Source organism: Emydura macquarii, unplaced genomic scaffold, assembly GCF_026122565.2.
Source record: "Emydura macquarii macquarii isolate MOO-44397 ecotype Brisbane River unplaced genomic scaffold, CSIRO-AGI_Emac_v2 contig_2636, whole genome shotgun sequence".
NCBI classification, from domain to species: domain Eukaryota; kingdom Metazoa; phylum Chordata; order Testudines; family Chelidae; genus Emydura; species Emydura macquarii.
This window is the reverse complement of record NW_027132773.1, coordinates 11,004,887-11,018,814: the sequence shown is the minus strand read 5'-3', so window position 1 is coordinate 11,018,814 and position 13,928 is coordinate 11,004,887. Positions and strand designations below refer to the sequence as shown.

General features: G+C 38.4%; 1 protein-coding gene across 1 annotated transcript in view; it reads right to left on the bottom strand.

Moving 5' to 3' along the window:
• The window catches only part of NELL2 (neural EGFL like 2), a 218,221-nt gene that overhangs the window by 176,504 nt on the left and 27,789 nt on the right, over positions 1-13,928 (bottom strand). The window lies entirely within an intron of this gene.

Sequence of the window (13,928 nt, the reverse complement as noted above, 5' to 3'; positions counted from 1 at the left end):
ATGTGTAAAGATCACCAAAATGAGTGTGGTGCATTTTGCAGATGCAGTTGCTTCTACGTACGTGAGTGCAAGCTTGCCAAAGACTATTTGTAAAAATGAAATTGTTAAGAATCCAAAAACAAACAACAGTATAGCATGGAGTAGATCTTCATTCTAATCTGCACATAAAGTTAGCAGAATATAAAGACCCCAACTTTGAGTCCTAGAGAGGCAAATTTACAGAACAAGATGTCACAAGATCAAAAATGAGAAAACAATTCCCAGGTTTTTCATAATGCATTATACTAGGAAAATATTAAGATATGTATTTTTATATATAGAATGATTTCATCAGCGTGCACAATCAACCATGTATAATCTAAATCAATTCATAAACTTCCTGTCTTTCCAAGTTGACCAGCCAGCACTAATGCATTGACATCAGCAGTAGACAGCTAACTGTAATGTAAATGCTGACTTCTCTGAAACAACAAGCTTACATCATTATTCTGGAAACAGGTTTCTAAACTTTAAGGAGGTACTAATAAAAGTGGCACTCTGCATTCCTAAACAAACGTATTTATTGTTTTGAAAAGAAATCGTTTGTAAATGTGGATAGAAGAGATGCAGAAATTTATAATCCACAGAAATCTGAGCCAAACTCATCCAGGTTTTTACACCAGGGTTGAATTTGGTCCATTTCTCTTTAACATTGTGGATCCAAGAGACAGAAGTTTCCTTTAAAATGCCTTTTTTATGATTTCATGTCTTTTCTATTGTGGCTTGTATAACTCCCTGTATGTAGCAGACATCCATGCTATTTTAATGAAAAGATTAATAAATTATGAAGCAACTCAAATGAAATTACATCAAAGTGTTCATTTTTAGCCATGGGACACTAGCAGAATGGATGACATAGGTCTGCATGCTACAAGATGGTTTAACTGCATTAACAGTTTCTAGCAATATAAACAATTTATTTCCAACAGATAGAGCGGGGGAAAGGAAAGATACACATGGGAAATTTTCTCCATCCACTATCACAGTTTCTTAGCGCATACAGAATTGCTACTGAATGCATTGGGAGTGGAAGGTACACAAGAAAAGAAGGATAAGCCCCAAGAACTAAAAACGAAACCCGAGCCTAAGGTTAAACCAGCAGAATTGTCTATCCAGATACAGAAAAATATGAGCAGTGAGAGTTTACTTAAAAGCATGCAGAGCTTGATTTTAAGAGGGGAAAGCACCCACAACCCTATCTACAGTTAGTCAAAGCTGTGAGTTCTCAGAAGCTGTGACAGTCAGGCCAGCAGTTTTTATCTTAGGGGTCCATTATTTTAGCATTAATACTACAAATATATTCCAATCAGGATTGGGGTCTATTTAGTGCCACACATCATACAGACACATTTTATTCTGTGTTCGTATAATGCCGGGCATAATGGGAACCTGGTCCATGACTGGAGTTCCTAGGTAATACAAATAATAAATAAGAATCTCTGCCCTGAAAAGTTTACAGTCTAAGTCCCAAAGTAGTGCTGCAAGCTGCAACTCAAAGTGAGGAAGGGTGGCAGAAGCAAGCCCTGAGTCAGATGAGACCAAAGAGAACAAACTGGAATGGATGGAAATTTTCTTTGGTATCTAAATTTAATGTATTAGACAAAGTGTAGTAATGTTACTTGTCTCTTGCCTCTAGCAATTCCTGCAAGGTTTATGGGCCCAGTTTTGCTCACTGGAAATTTTGTTGCTGACTTCAATGGAAGTACGATCAGGTCCCCTAAATCTGAATGGATATTTTTAGTATATAATTACGATAATAAGATATATAACAACATGCAAACCCTCGTAGAATACCTGTTCAGTGCAATATTAACTCTTGTTGACTGACAGCGTTCCAGGCCTTACAATATTGCTCTCTTTTAGACAGGGGTTGCATTCAGGTCTATTGTTGCATTGGGGATGTTTGAATGCACAACAACTAGGAACTCCTACTAGTGTAAATTGGCATTATACACATACATATTTCATGCAGGGAGGGAAAAATAGTCTAAACAGTTGGCATTTCAAAAAACAAAACTTACCACCTTTTATTAAAAGAAAGAAAAATATTGGTGAAATCAATATAATCTACACATTACGAGAGAATATGTTATTGATGAGGGAAAGTATTTTGAGACCAAAACTCCCAATCCTATATGTTCACATGTGTGTACACACAACTGATTGCCTCCACATGTGTGTGCACGCAACTCCCATTGGGGTCACTAGAAGCTGCGCACACACATCACGATAGATGATCATGCCTTTTGTAAATAAATAAGCCATGGACACTGAGTGTAACTGCCTGCTCCTCTGCTCTGACCACAAGCTCTTCCACCCTTGACATGCAACCTACATTGGGAGGATAAGGCATGGAGCAATATAGTCAGTTCTATGCCAACCAGTGGGGGAATCCTCAGTTGCCTATGTAACGCAGCTTTATGGCTCCTATGTGCTGCCAGAGTGGGTCAAAAGGACTCTAGTGTGGGTCAATTGTTGGCCTCCTTTTATCTGCACTACATGAGTCAGACACATTATTGAACAAGAGTTACATCCAACCTCTACAGGCGTCCATCACAGTTTTATACCCGAATCTCAGATATAAGCAAAAGGATTCTCTTTGGACCGTTGTCCTATTGCACACTTTTTGACCATATTAGGACACTCTGCATCCCGACACGTTAGAGTGAGAAAAATCAAATTTATCTCATCTCCCAGAAAATGAAACTGCCAACCTAACTGGTCACCAAGCACCATTTCTCTGGGCAGATCTGTTTCTGCTGATTACACTGGAGAAACTGTCTATTCTTTTGAAACTAATATATAAGTCTCACAAAACAATATGGCCAGTCCAGGGACAATATGGCAAAATTGGCCATAGAGGTTTCATAGTACCCGTAAGGGATTCAGGATACTGGACCCAATTGGACCAGTGCTCTAATACAATAAGACAAATCTTTTATTGAGATTACCCTTAAAATGTCAAAGTTAGTGCTTGATAGATTACCTTCCATGTTCAATAAATGTTGGTACACAGTTAATTTCGATACCTGATTTAAAGTAAATTTTTATGAATGAATGAAAACCCCTTATTATTTGCATCTTTTCAGACATGTTCACACTCCCCAAATGTCGTTAGACCAATGGCTTCCAACCAGTGGCCTGCAGACCCCCGGCAATCCACAGGCTATGTTTAAGGGGTCCACAAAAGGTTGTCGTTACCATAGAACAGTGGTTTTCAACCTGTGGTCCGTGGAGTCTTGGGGGTCCGTAAACTACATCTAAGATTTCCAATGGGGTTTGCACCTCCATTTGAAATTTTTTAGGGGTCTGCAAATGAAAAAAGGTTGAAAACCACTGTTTAGGAAAAATGAGCTCTCTGATGTAATCCAGATTAATGATGTGTGATTTCCTGTAATTTACACAGGAGATTTATGCTGCACAAGTTTTTAGTGTAGTATGCAAAATTCTACTTAAAGCAGAGGCATAAATCATTTGGGTCTAGAGTCACAAAGAATGTAAACTCTTAGAGCTATCAGTTCGTATGAGAAATTTACTTCTGATAGAGATACCTGATAGAGATACTATAATACTATAAAATGCATCTGAGAGAGATTTGGACCCCTCATAATAATTCATAAATCCATATATGTTAACACTCAGCTTTCAATTTCTTTAAGAATAAACCCTAAAGTGACCATGAGAAAATAAACAAAGTATTCAAATTTTATAGTCTGCTACATATGTCTCAGATTGTTCCACTTAAAGGCTACAGCACGAACATGTCCTGTAGTAAAGGTAATAATGCCCATGGAGCAAGATGTATTGCTAAATTTGAGACAGTCCAGTTGTCAGAAGTACTAAAAAATGATGCAGTAAGCAGAGACTTTTTTTAAAAATATGCACTATTAATCCTGTTAGATGATCATACCAATTCATTAAATGTATGGGTAGTTTAATGCTTTTTTTTTCCAAACCACATGCTATGTGAAGTTGTGGCCAAGTATCATATTACTGTGGGGGTCCAATCCTGCATGCTACTGAGCAGCCTTAACTCCCACTGAAGACAAATGTTAACAATGGAAATGGGGGGGAGCTCCGTTCTTCACAGAAGGTGCTCAGGGTCTCTTAGGATCAGACTTAGGAGATGCAGAGATGCTATTTTCTATCCTGTAACTGAAGTATTGAAGCCCAACTGACCAACGCTCAGTAAATGCCAAGCAACTGCATACAAAATGCATAAGGACTAATAAGCTACTGCAGATACTTTGTTAGCTAAAATAAAAACAGATAATTATTCAAATAAATAGGTAACTGCACCTAACAGATGTTATGTCTTCAATTGTTCGAGGTCTTGTTCCCCATTTGGAGCTAAATGTACAATATGCATCTAATTGTTAAAAGAAAATTCTTGCAGAAAAGTCTTTTAAGGAATACTCACTAATGAATCAAGCTCTGTGTTTTCTGTATAATGTGCATACAATGCATCTAAGTGAAGATTTGCTGAACCATCTGAATTAAATTCTAATGACTTGTGAGCAGAAGAGAAGGTATAACAGTACTGAGAATGTAATAAGGTTAGTTTAATTTTGCACCATTTTCCCATGCTCGGTAATCAGCAACAGAAAAATAAATTCATGTTGTATCATTTCTCTTCTTACTGCAGTTTTTGACTAATCACATTTTGACTGAGGATTTTTAATCCCTCCGTCTGCAAAGGACACAGGTATCAAGCACTACATTTACTTTACATTGTTCTTTTAGATCTAACTAGCTGTTTTGAAGGCTCAGGTTCTTTTGGTAAATGAGGTAGAATGGGAAGCCAAACAACATGCAGAATTACAAGGTTGAAATAACAGCACACTCTCAAGTGCAATACTGTGGATTCAAATTCATGAGTTTCACTCCTGTAACAATGATTGTAATGAAACCTCAAAATGGAATAAAATGAACCAGCTTTTATTACAATAGAAGACCACAATATTATGATGCTCTTTTGATACTACACTGGGAATGCTTTATTTTTTTAAAACTTGAATTTGTATTTGAATTGATGCATGAGATACTAACTTGTGATACAGCATGAACTATCTGTCTTTTACAATTTTTCCTTCCCCCGCCATCCTCTCCCCACCTCCACTAACATATTCCCAAATGTCTGGCATGTATATGTGTCATATAGAAAGGCAAAAACCAGAGAGGTGCAATTTTTCAAAACCACTTCAGCCTAGTTTGTTTTTTCAAAACCAAACCCCAAGAGGTTCAGCTCAAGAACCCATTTCATCTATGAGTAGGGGATTTGGAGAATTGGTTCCAGTTTTATCCTATCTGTAACCTACTGATGTAGTAATATACATTATAGTATACTAATATACTTAGCTTGGAACTTTTTTGAAAGAAAAAGTGGTTAAGGACACAGAGGTGAATGGTAATTGGGATAAAATACAACATGGTTTCACAAAAGGTAGATGATGCCAAACTAACCTGATCTCCTTCTTTGAGAAGATAACTGATATTTTAGACAAAGGAAATGTAGCAGATCTAATCTACTTGGATTTCAGTAAGGCATCTGATACAGTTCCACATGGGAAATTATTAGTTAAATTGGCAAATTTGGGGATTAATACGAGAATTGAAAGGTGGATAAGGAACTGGCTAAAGAGGAGACTACAACAGGTCACACGGAAAGGTGAACTGTCAGGCTAGAGGGAGGTTACTAGTGGAGTTCCTCAGGGATTGGTCTTGGGACCAATCTTATTTAATTTAACATTTTTATTACTGACACTAGCACAAAAAGTGGGACAGTGTTAATAAAATTTGCAGATGACACAAAGTTGGGAGGTATTGCCAATATGGAAGAGGACCAGAATATCATACAAGAAGATCTTGATGAACTTGAAAACTGGAGTAACAGAAATGGGATGGAATTTAATAGTGCAGAATGCAAGGTTATGCACTTAGGGACTAACAACCAGAATTTTTGCTATAAGCTGGGGACATATCAGTTGTAAGTGACAGAGGATGTACTGGTTGATCACAGGATGACTATGAGCCACCAATATGATGCAGCTGTGAAAAAGGCTAATGCTGTCCTAAGATGCATCAAGTGAGGCATTTCCAGTAGAGACAGGAAAGTATTACCACCATTATACAAGGCACTGTTGAGACCTCATCTGGAATACTGTGTGTCTTGAGTGCCTCTCCATGTTTAAGAAAGATGAATTGAAACTGGAACAGATACAGAGAAGGGCTACTAGGATGATCCAAGGAATGGAAAACCTGCCTTATCAGAGGAGGCTCAAAGAGCTTAGCTTGTTTAGCCCACCAAAAAGAAAGCTGAGGGGGAGATATGATTGCTCTCTATAAATACATCAGAGGGATAAATAACAGAGAGGGAGAGGAATTATTTAAATTCAGCACCAATGTGGACACAAGAACTAATGGATATAAACTGGCCATCAGGAAGTTTAGATTTGAAATTAGATGAAGGTTTAGATGAGACTGCCTACAATGGCATGTAGCCGATCTGCAACTGCTAGCAGCAAATATCTCCAATGGCTGGTGATGGGGCACTAGATAGGGAGGGCTCTGAGTTACTACAGAGAATTCTTGTCTGGCTGGTGGATCTTACCCCCATGCTCAGAGTCTAATGGCTCGCCTTAAGGAATTTTCCCTCAGATTAGAGTGGCAGAGACCCGGGGGGGGGGGTTTCACCTTCCTCTGCAACATGGGGCACATGTCACTTGCAGGTTTAAACTAGTGTAAATGGTGGATTCTCTGTAAATTGAAGTCTTAAATCATGATGGTTAGCCGTCTATTACAGGAATGGGAGGGTGAGGTTCTGTGACCTGCAATGTGCAGGAGATCACGCTAGATGATCACGATGGTCCCTTCTGACTTTAAAATATATGAGTCTAAAACATATAGGATGACCTGTTGACCCCATTAAAGTAAATGGCAAAATGTCCATTTATTTCAATGGGACTAGGATTTCACTCTGTTTCAAAAGCATCCATTTTTAACTAGAGACCTGTAAGTGAAAATGTAGGCATCAACAACAGAAAAAAAATGCATCCACTAAAAGAAAGCAAAACTAAACAAACCAAATCATTAATCAGATAAAAGCAAGGGGAAATTTTCAGTTTGTTCTGCAGCAACTGGTGAAGTTCCATTCATCTTTGCTTTGCAACTTTCTCTAGGCTGAGTGTCAATCAACTTCTTGATGTGTAGACCAGAAAAGGGTATCCTCTAATTTAAAATAACTTCACTTTACTCTGATTCTCTGATACCTATATGTAGATAAAACTTGATGGCCTACATTTGGAAAAAATATCCACTTGTGCTGTATGTGTAAAACCTGACAATTGCGCACCTAAAATGAGTCACAATTAAGTTGGCACTTCTCAACAGAAGCTACTGTGTGCACAAAACCAATATGGGTGCACTGAGAGAATGGACATCTCTTTAGGGCTGGAATGTAGGTTTGTGGATTTAAAAAAACCAGCATTAAGCACCTAACTTGCATGCCTAACCTCAAGTAGTTTATGTATTTTCATAAGTATTTATTATTTCTTTCAAAGCACTCTGTATATAATGCTTTGTTTTATGTTGCCTGGGGACTGACAATTTTAGCTTGATTTTTTAGTTTTTTCCTTTCTATTAATTTTATACATAGTTAAAGAGACAAATTGTGACCTGTGACACAATAAAACAAAAGAAAAAAAACACTAGACAATATAGTACAATGCAATAGTTGGCTGGGAACAACCACTAGTCACTGCCTGCCACCCAGCCCTGGGACAACAAGCAGTTCCTCAAGGCAGGGTTTGCACACCTGAGACTGTCCCAGGCAAATCGCCTAATGTTCCAACAGCTTCGTTCAGTGTTAATAAATAACAGCGTTTCATATCATGCTGGAGCACTCCGCAAAACAGGCGATGAAATATTAGGTTGTGTTCAGTCTCTGAACATGCACGCTGTAAATTATGTTTCCAGAAGTCTGAGGAAAGTCCTGATAAGCTGAGGGTTTGCACAGGGTCTTTTCACAAACCCAATTCCTGAATGTGTACTAAAACAGCCATCCTTAGCATTTTTTTCGTGAGTCTGCAAAACAAATTTTCAGCTCCTACATCTTGAAATATACGGAGCCCTGTCAACCATGATTACACCTCTGAGCTAGTCTTAGGATTTTGGGTAGAATAAATTAAATGATTCTTTGAAGCATATCCATATTTAACTAACTCTTTTTATATAAATGTAGGAAGGTACATCTTCTCTACCTCCAGCCACCTGCTGCAGAAGTGAAGTCCAACTGATTTTGAGGACTTGCCAGCATTTAAACAGCCATTGCCAAGGATAATTTCCCAAGTAAATTGTAGGTCAGGGGAATGTTGTGTGCCTTCTAATGAACTTTAGCATACACACAGCACTTGACAAACAGCTACAATGCCTCTGTCTGGTAGTTACATATTATTATCCCCTTCTAGAGACAGAGAAAACACTGGCTAAAAGATTAATTGTCTTGGTTCAGGCCACAAAAAAGAATACATTTAAGTGTCAGGATTATTATTCAAGAGTCCGCTGTTCCCCATTTCAGGTGTAATCCACTAGACCCACTGTGATTACTTTGATGCTCCCATCCTCCCTTTGACCAAAGATCACTTTGGTGTGGGAAGAAGTTTACAGTGGTGGAGCTACACCTTAGAGCCACTGACAGCAGGTGAGACCCCTATCCCACACAACTGCAAATTGGATTTCATTTCTCAGAAAAACAAGGTATTCATGACCATAGGTTTCACAGGTCCCAACAACCAAAAGAAAAAAAAGTCAGAATGGATCATCCAGCCCCAGTGACTGGTTTACATCAGTATATTTTCACATATATATTTTCAAGACTCTTTGCAAGTAAAAGGGTGAGAAACATACTTTCAGAAAAAGGTCAAGATTGAGATTGTCCTTTACGTTTCTAAGTCTCCAGAATAGAAGGTGGTGGCCTGAGCTTCTGGGGCCCTAAAGGCAAACCGTGCTAATGGATGTTACAGATGTTAACCCTCCAGATTTTTATTGCAATTATTAAAGGAAATAAAGACTCAGTCAACATACACCAGCACCTAATGCCCAAAGTGTATAGACTCATGTATGCTGTATTTCTTAATGAACATAACAAGCAACCTATATATCAGTGCAGGGGATACAATCTTATTGAGGGACAATCAGGGGTAAACTACTATATTTAAATTTGTACAGTAATATAGTCTTCCACTGTAGATGTGCCATTATATAGTATATACCTACAACAGAGTGGGTGCCATTAAATGTGGACATCTAATGTTTTAATAAAATGCCTGGGAAAGGACAAAACTCCTTGGAGATGTTGGATCCCAGGAAATTAACTTGTGTGCTGAGGCGTTCACGGTGTATTATGCTAACCCCTTTGGTATCTTATGGAGCCTGTGCTCATCAAGTATATGTCTGCATGTGATCAGGTGTAGAAACTCCACACTGGGCTGGAAGGGGTTAAAGGATACTACTGGGCCCAGGTAGCCCCACCCCTTCAGAGCTTGCTCCAACTGGATAAAGAGTTGACTAGGGAGCAACCCAGCTCAGAAGGAGGGGGGCTGGAGAGGAGAACAGAACTACCGTGAAGGCTCCTGACAAGGGTGCCAGAGAAACCTCCACAAGGCAAGAAGACTGTATGATACTGCTGAGCCCGGTTGGGACTGACGGTTTTGTTGCCTTTTCTTTTTATCTTATATTGGACTAGGAGCTGGTGGAGAAAAGCAGATGGTAGAAAGTGACCAGGGAGGGCAACTCAGGAGGCACCTTTGGGTGCAGGGGCTGCTGACCCTCGTAGGCCCTGGGGTAGAGACCAGTGGAGATGGCAGGCCTGGGCTCCCCTACCACCGGCCCTACTACAGGAGGGACCAAAGTCACCTGCCAACCTCAATGCACCTCCAATTAAAGGAGATCCTGGACTGCAAGACCTAGCCACTGGGAGGTGGTACTAAGTGTGCTAACCACTATGCCACCTAACCCACCCACATACATTGCACTATGACTTTTTTTTTTTTAATTACCAGTTTTCCATGGCCCCACAATCTATATTCTGACAGTCTTATTAATACTTGGTGCAAATTTGGAAGATGTTGTCTTTTATTTGCTTCCCTCACTAGGTAACGCCGAATGTCTGTTATATTCCATGCAATACCTGGCCAGTAAACTTGTTCTTGGGTTGTTTGGGACTGATGCTGGAACACGGACTTATTGAAGAGCAGGATTTTTGTTTGTTTATTTTAAGTCATCCTCCAATTCCATTTGGAGGTTGTGACTAGTATAGATAATTTTTTTAACTCCTGAAAGCATCTAGAAAACTGTTTTGGAAAACCTTAAACCTGGGGAGAAAACTCAAGCTTGTCTTGGTTTTTGCTGCAGCTGTTAGTGGCATATGTACCTCATTATGCTCTGCTGTATACTTCCACGTGAACACATTGTATCGAGGTAACCTAACAACAAACAAAAATAACACACTGAGGAATGCTATTACGGCTGAAACATAAACTGAAGTAAGCAAGGAAAATATTCCATTGTTTTATAACACAACTGGTATTATAAAAGGGCACAACACACAGGACAGCTGTTAAGAAACTGATCTTATTTCCTTGTGTGAGTTACATATCACAGGTGCGGGTTACAAAGGGTTATACCCATCACATGGCAGGGGCTGGTAGAAAGAAAGAAGGAATCTAATGAAAATAAAATGTACCAATCATAAAAAATAACCACAAACTAATAAAGCCAGTTATTAGACTGAACAAATAGGAAAATTTAAGTTTGAGGTCTGGGTAGAGGACGTGAACCATCCTTATATCCAAAGAGATGAGAGAATTATGAGGAGTTATTGTACAAGCATCAATAAGACTCAGAGATTAATGGTTTCTGATCACACAGTCACTTCTTATTCACCTAACCATTTCTTCTGTTGTGGCCTATTTGGCGGCCAAGGTGGATTCAACAGCTGAAGCTTGTTTGCTGTGCTGGGTGTTATTTCATTGTCAGCAATCACGTGGGCACGTGTTACTTCTGTCAGTAGCATTCTGAATATCCTAAAGAAAGTCTGTCTTCTCTGGTTTTCTTAGGGTGACTAGATAGCAAATGTAAAAAATTGGGACAGAGGGTGGGGGATAATAGGTGCCTATATAAGAAAAAGCCCCAGAATATCAGAACTGTCCTTATAAAATTTGGACATCTGATCACCCTATGTTTTCTGCAGATGTCTTCTGTTCTTCCGATAGTACTGACCCTCACAGATGGTTATGATGTATGACACAAGAGAGGATGGTATAGCTATTATCTTGGTAGGCTGCCAGCTACTTTCTGTTTGGAAGCTAACCCCTTGCATTTAGAATGGAGGTTAGCGTTTGGAATTCTTGTCATAGTATCTATTGCGTGCTGATCTCCTGGTGTATAGTTCTTTTGTAACTACTTCAGGGTTCACTGACTTTGGCTCCACAAGGTTGTTAAAGGCTAGAACTAAAGTTTTTCTTGTTCTTCATCTAAAGTGATTAACCTAATAAAGTGTCAGTAGAGACTGATCTTTATTTCCTGGCCCGGGACACCTGACATGGCCCATAATTACTAAAAGTTAAGCCCCTCGTACATGGCAGGGTCAGTAGCTATTGACTTGGAGGTGATTGAAAAACAGAATTTCCTCCCAGGCGAAATTCTGCTATTTCAACATTTGTTTTCATGCCAAATAAGGATAAAAAATTGAAATATAAAAACTTTTTGTGGAAAGAGAAGTTTTGAAAAATTCTGTTTTAAGAATGTCAGATGGAGACATTTCCATTGCTATGGGAGATGTTGTACAGCTAGGGAGCACAGCCCCTGGGGAGAATGGGGATATGAGGGAACCAGAACTACAACCCCCATGAGACATCACACCAGAGATGAATGTTGACCCACCACAAACCATTTAGTTTAGATTTTTCTGATGGAAAATTATGCCCAAATCAGATTTCAATGAATACCCATTTTTCTAGGAAAACGTTTTACTTAAAATGTTTTGACCAGTCCTAGCAAATATTTATCACAAGTACTTAAAACTAATGCCCAATCTACAAACCCTAGGATGAACAAAAGTTAGAACAGCAGCCTGAACTTTGAATTTCTTTGCATTTGGTATGTTTAATTCATTACATCAATTTTATTTAAAACAGTTTTAAAGAAAACTCTAAAATACATGAAATTTACAGGAGTGGTTTTCAAAGGCACAAAAGGGGATTAGGATTCCAAAACCCTTTGATCTTAATGTATGTTGGGCACTTAATTCTCCTTTGTATCTTTGAAAATCTGTCTACACTTCCCCTCCCCACACCATGCTCTAACAGGTCTTTCATCACCATAGATTTATATAAAATAGAGATGAAAAATGCTTATTAGGTCAGCCAGTTGGTGCCCACCCAATGCATTAAACAGAATACGACTGTAACCTAGCTTAGAATTTTTTTTTTTAAATTGATGCAGTCTGAAAAGTGATGGGGGTTTCCATCGCACTTCCTTTCACTGACTATTCCACATTATAATACAGCTCACTGTCAGGAAGATATTCCTGATTGTTATTTGAAATTTTCTCTCTTAATATCATTACATTATTCTTAGTTTCACCTTTTTGAATACTAAATAATTCCTTCCTTCTTGGGGTTTACAACCTTCTAAAACTTGTAAGCTGCTATCATCTTATATCATAGTTATTGCTAGACATACATAGTTCCTTTAATCATTTTTAGTAAGTCAATCCTCCTTGCTATATAATCATTTTTACTGTTGTTCTCTGCACTCCTTGCTATATATCAGTGTCTTTCTGAGATGGATGAGCCTAGAAATGAATGCAATATTGCAGGAGTGGTCTCAGTAAAGCCATATGCAAACTATCAAATTCCTGCTCCATGACTTGCTGCCTCTGCCCTTGCAGCAAAACCCCCCCATAACTCCACATTGTCTATTGCATTAATCTATTTACCCTGACCTTTTAAAAAATGTTCATTTTTTATTTAGGAAAATTTTAAAGAGGATTATTGACCAGAGAACTTATTTATTCCTGTTGGGCCCTTGTGACAGTGATGATCATATTTTCGGGCTGTTTAAAGTCCAAATATTAATTCCATTGATAATGATTATAAGAGCTCCTTTGAATGGTCCATTATGCAAATATATGTTCAGAGAGCTATTAAAACACAGGGTTTTTACCTCAAAGCCACAAAAGTTCCTTTAGAACCTTTCTGGTTTATTACACATTTGTATTTAGGGACTTCTACAATGCACTCTATGTTGTCAAGGCTGACATGAGTCTTCTTTATGATGAGTATTCTTGCGACAATAAGCCATAGCCACTGTGGTCTAATCAGGTCAAATTTCACTAAAAGAGTTCTCAGTTTATGGATCACAATGGCTCCTTTGGAAACATGATAGTCTACCTTCAATATGTTGCTGCTGCAAATATATGTTAAGTCTATGTGCTAAAACCCTCATTAACATTGTTTTCAGAGTTCTGGTCTATTCTATTCATGTTCTAATGCTATGTCCATCTCTAGCTTTCCAGCAGTGGAAAGACTAGCATCTGTTAAGAGTTGCTCATTGGGTACAGAATCCACTTTTCTAAAATCTTATTACATTATATTATTATCTTGTCTCCCAAATCCTCAGGTTCACCAAACAGACTAAAGATGTGTACTCTTGTATTACAAGAGTACAAAACACCATTTGAAACCACTTTCTATTTTTTATCTGCAAGTCTGTAAATTAAAAATGGCTACACTGATTTTTTTCCCCATGTTTAGTAAAAATAAACATATTCCCGGGCTGTACCTTAATAATGTTATGTTAGTAACAAATTTTGTTTTTTATTTTTATGG